Below are 4,559 nucleotides of genomic sequence, written 5' to 3' on the forward strand. Positions count from 1 at the left end.
CCACCCCCCAAAATCCGGGCCATCTCCTATATTCCCCATCTCCTCCGATCCCGACCTCCGCAAGTACGGCATCGACACATCTCCTGCATCTTCCTCTATACCAGTCGTCGCACCACCCACCATCACTATCTCCTCCCTGTCTCCTCCGCCCCTCCCCCGTCTCCTTTCAGCATTGTAAAAGGAGCACGAGGTCAAAGGGGGGCAAGATCTGAGTGGCTGGAGGCTGATGCCTGACGGGACACCATGCACTAGGGACAATCTCTGCTCGTTTAACACCAGGTGCTACCTCAAACTAACGCCTACTCCGAGCCCGCATTCGCTAGCTACAGCCGTGGCCAACCATTGCCCACAATGGCTTAGGCTGATGCCTGATGGGACACCATGCTTAGATGAGGAATGCACGCCGTGGAAGTAATCTGTTTTACGGTTCCACCCTGAACGGCAGCGGGCTTCCGAGATCCTCGCCTGTCGAGGTAAATATTGTTCTGCTTATTCGATGTTACTTGATGCATGCTAGGTGCTTGACAAAATGACAGAGTGTGTATATCGTCATACACGTATTTAGTATTAGCCATTCAGTTGGTAGATGCAGCTTCTTGGAACTGTTGAAAATTGGCCTCCGGTGAAGAATAACAGTGCGCTGAATATCTCAACTATGTATCAGGCACCACACATGTTTTGTCTGTCTATTTCTATGCCATTATTTTTCTTCTGGCTTTGGTTGCTTTGTTAGTGAATGGGCCAGTGAGGGGTTTACTCTTAGAACTTCTAAATTTTAGTTCAAATCATGACCTGAAGTTTGGACATTTCACAAACTTGTTTTTAGTTTGCATCCAATGATTCCGTATATTAAGTTTCTGAACCTAATTAAGTGTTTGCATCTTAAAATACACCCACCTAAGTTTTTAAATTGCAGCGAAAAAATTATAAAATATACATGTTGCACATTGAGTGTTGGAAATTAAAGTGAAGGTATTGACTTACATTTTAAATACTTGACATACTTTCTGTGAACTTGCATTGAGTTTATAGATTCTAATTTTTGTTATTAACTTGGAAAGTCTTATTACTTCAGGTCTTGAATCCCTACATGGTGATCCTATCCTGGTAAACAAGTACTTAAGAACAATTTTTGGCCAATGTTAACTTTTTTTGGCTCATGGTTCAACATGTTTCCAAATCAGATATGGAAGACAAGTACTCCAGCCGCTGATGAAAGCGGCCCAGAAGCACACATAATGACGGACGTGGTTTTGATCTATAGAGCATTTGAGGATCAAATGAGATGGAGATTCAGTTCTCTAATTTCTGTTTTGGTTCAGTTTTTTCACCATTTCTACTCAAGGTGGCGAAGGGTTTCCTTGTGATCGGCGCGGCACCAATCTTCTGGGTGTTATGGAAGACCAAGAATAAATCCTTCTTTAAATGTGTTCGTCCTGGAGATCCAACCACTGTATTTTTTTATGTTTGTCAGTTCTTAACATCTTGGGCAACCTTTGCAGAAAGGGGCTCTTTAAGGACTGTTGTGACAGCGATCCCGTAAGCTGGCGATGGTGGTGTAGGAAGTGTATGGGCGTCGACATAGCTGGAACCAATAAATTGTCGTCCTCCTTTTTGTGCTTTCCTGTGTTAGCCTATTTGGGATTCTATGACCAATTTCTTTTTTCTCTGTATGAGAGTTGGCTGTAGTTCGTCAATTACTGGTCGACGATGCTGATGCTCATGTTACCAAGGATATGACGTAAGGAGTAGTTGTTTATGCCTTTGTGTTCTGTTTGGGTGGCTTATACCTGGCCCGTACGCTGGTGTGTGTGCATGTGTATACTGGAATGATTTCAGCAACGATATTGGGCATGTAAGCTACTTTTCTTGGAAAAAAGTGCAACTACATGGCAAACATGACAGATGTTAAGATGTTTAAGATTTTACTGAAGTGAAAGCTGAGCAAATTCTTATTTTGGGGGAAATTTCACTCAAATGCGTGTAAGCTTGGGAACAAAATTGAATATCTGAAGAAAGATATCGATATTTATTACGCAAAATATGACCCGACACAGGTCAATTTGAGCACACAACATAGTAAAATAAACTATTTTTTGATGTTCCGTGCAACGCACGGGTATCTTACTAGTCTTATAAAAAAACAGAGTTGGTGATGATGGTGTGCCTGCCATCCTGCAGTATAGGCCGTCCGATTTATATCTGACAGATAGGAAGGAAACAATGACAATTTTGCAAAAAGATACCCATACCCCACTCAGGATTTGCAAATAAGATCTTCCCTCGTTCATCCTTTTCTCGCACGAGATAAACTACTCATACAAATGCATCTTGATGCGTGCAACGCATGGGCATCTTTCTAGTTCTAAAAAACTATCCATCATTTGCCACACTACTGGTTGCAGATGAAAAACCTACCCAAGCACAGTGTGATACAGGAGCGACACACAATTACAAGCTGATATTCTGTTGGACAATGGAGGCTATAACCAATTACTTTTACGGGAACAATAGCACCCAGGAAATTTGAAGGGTAGGTATGAACAAAATTGGAACTGCACATGTACTACTAAGTGATTCAATACACACATTACCAATCGAGGAGGAGAACAATTGTCGCGGCGGCCTCTGTGAGTCATGGTCGGCAACAGGAGTCAGTTCATTGTCCACGACGGTGGTGCTTCTGCACTTGGCGTCGGCTTCCGGGAAGCAGATCCGAGACCGTGGAAGACGGTGCCGGGGAAGAGGCTCCGTGTACGACGACGATGGCGGACCGGCTCCAATGCGGCGTACGAGGTCGTCGATGAGGCAGATGCGCTGCGGTGGACGAGTGTGCCGATGTAGAAGGGGAGGAGCACGAAGGTTGCGGTGCCATGGAGAAGTCTATTTTGCGGTGGGGATAGAAAATGGGGAGTATTCAGGTGTACTACTCTGGGTGTCGGGGTAGGGTTGGCTGGGTAGGGTGAACCTGAAGTTACGAAAACAGCCCCCTACCAGTCATCCATAGGCCTGTTCCGAAGGCTATGATGGTAACTTCCCACTGCTCGAATCAGGGTCGCGGGAGATTTTCCCGGCGACCTCAAAATTTTGTGACACTGAACTCCCCGTGTGGCGTGTTGGGTGATTCGGCTAAGCAACTAGCGAGTAGTACTAGTAAACTCTGCATATTAGGTTTGACCGAAGTCAAACTTCCTAAAGTTTGACCAAGTTTATAGAAAAATATAAACATTTACCATAACAGATATGTATGATGTGAAAGTACATTCAATAATGAATCTAATGGTATTTATTTTTTAATGTATATGTTAATATTTTTTGTTATAAACTTTCTGAGAGTTCGCAAAACTTGACTTTGACCAATGCTAATACGCGGACTTAAATAAAAACGGAGGGTGTACACATTTGTTTTCTTAGTATGTAGTGAATTAATCATTTGTTGAAATTGTGAAATAAATATATTTGGCTACTGACTTCGAATGTAATGGTCTATACAATTCAATAGTTACAATCATTGTCGAATTCCAAGATGTATACGAGGTCTATAGTACTTCACAACATGCTCAAACTCACATAATCCCAGTCAAATGACAATCAAAATGCATTTCATAGTTATTACTTTGTAGGATGCAACAAAACCAACAATAACTCTACATCAGCCATTATAAAAGCAACATTTTGAACATATCCCAATGTGTGAATGAAACGTGCAGAGAGAGCTTGCGAAGATGGAGCAGATAGGGCGGGAAAGATTGTATGTATGTGGATGAGAGAGTAGGAGACAAACCTAACGAAACAGAGAGAGATAGAGAGAGAAAGAGAGAGAGGAAGAAGTTAGGTCTGTGAGAAAGATGGAGACATGTAATATACGTGAGATGCGTGTGCATCCGGATTCTGTACACGTGGAAGGAGAAGAGACAACAGGTTTGATGGGAGAGCTGGAAAAACATGGACGAGAGGGGAAGGATCTCGTGGGTTGAGGGATTGATAAATTTGTGCGGGGGAGAGAGGGATTGGTAATTTTGTGCGAGAGAGAGAGGGTGGGGGGAGGAGTCAGTCAGCCATCGTCACATCATCCTGCTTCCAAATGGCCCCGCATTCTCTAGCGTAGTGTGGTCGCCGTCTTCGATCTCCTCGATGCCCTCTTTGAAGATTGAGGTGTTGTGCATGCTGGGGTGCAGAGAAGCACAAGCGAGAGTGATCGCCATATAACCTTGGATGGGGATGAATTGTGTGCTTGGGGAGGGTGTGTGTGTGTGCTGTGTGGTGTGTGTGTGTGTGTGTGTGTGTCAGATATTGAGAGAAAACAAACCTAAGAAGAGAAATGTGTGTGTATGTGACGGAAAGCTACATGCTAAATAGGGTATTCACGAAGGGATTGTGCGTGCGAGATAGAGAGCGATGTGCGGGCCTTGAGGTGGGCAGGGGCCGGGTGAGGGTGTCAAAATGTGCGCGTTGATGCATGTGTTACATGCGATCATGCGAGGGACGGACGAATTGAGAGAGATGGTTGTTGTGTTACGGATTCTCCTCTCTCTCTCTCACACACACAAGTAAAATAG

General features: G+C 43.9%; 1 long non-coding RNA gene across 1 annotated transcript; it reads left to right on the forward strand.

The window, feature by feature from the left end:
- The first annotated feature begins 263 nt into the window (after positions 1-263).
- Positions 264-1,320, forward strand: LOC120976953 (uncharacterized). The gene is made up of 3 exons (XR_012205550.1): positions 264-473; positions 1,076-1,107; positions 1,185-1,320. It is a non-coding gene; the product is annotated as an uncharacterized lncRNA (long non-coding RNA).
- The last annotated feature ends 3,239 nt before the right edge of the window (positions 1,321-4,559 follow it).

This window comes from Aegilops tauschii, chromosome 3, assembly GCF_002575655.3.
Source record: "Aegilops tauschii subsp. strangulata cultivar AL8/78 chromosome 3, Aet v6.0, whole genome shotgun sequence".
In the NCBI taxonomy this organism is placed as follows: Eukaryota; Viridiplantae; Streptophyta; class Magnoliopsida; order Poales; family Poaceae; genus Aegilops; species Aegilops tauschii.